Source organism: Myotis davidii, unplaced genomic scaffold, assembly GCF_000327345.1.
Source record: "Myotis davidii unplaced genomic scaffold, ASM32734v1 scaffold59, whole genome shotgun sequence".
In the NCBI taxonomy this organism is placed as follows: Eukaryota; Metazoa; Chordata; class Mammalia; order Chiroptera; family Vespertilionidae; genus Myotis; species Myotis davidii.
Window position 1 is genome coordinate 5,310,619 of NW_006293001.1, and position 647 is coordinate 5,311,265.

Below are 647 nucleotides of genomic sequence, written 5' to 3' on the forward strand. Positions count from 1 at the left end.
TTGTATAACATCTAGGCTATCAAAGCAAAATAAAACCACTTCTGAACCAATAATGTTATCTGGGAAACTAAAGAAAAGATATATTCTTGAGGCAGGCAGGACCAGTCGGCTTCCACTTGATGCAAATATGTGACACTGTGTACGACGCACAGAAGAAAAATCAACGCTACCGTCCACTAGCAAAAAAAGAGATTTTTGTCTAAACTCTTAGGACATAGTAACCTAAAGATGGCCTAAGTCTAGATTCTATTTTTATCTATAAAAATGGCCCTTTAAACAGCCTCTCTACCTTTTTGTGGGCCCTAAAATAGGCTCCTCTTCCAACTACTAAAGCCCTATGTTTTACCAATGAATGGGTAGATGTCTTTTGATTGGAGCATTTAGTCCATTTACGTTTAAAGTTATTATTGAAAGGTACTTGTTTGTAGCCATTTTTTTTTTGTGTGGCTGTTTTCTTTTTGAGCTTTTTATTTCTTCTTTTTATACCAGACTCTTTAGCATTCCTTGCATTGCTGGCTTGGCGGTGATAAACTCCCTTAGCCTTTTTTTTGGTCTGTGAAGCTTCTTATTTCCCCTTCAAGTTTGAATGATAGCCTTGCTGGATAGAGTATTCTTGGATTCAGTCCTTTGCTTTGCATCACTTTGTA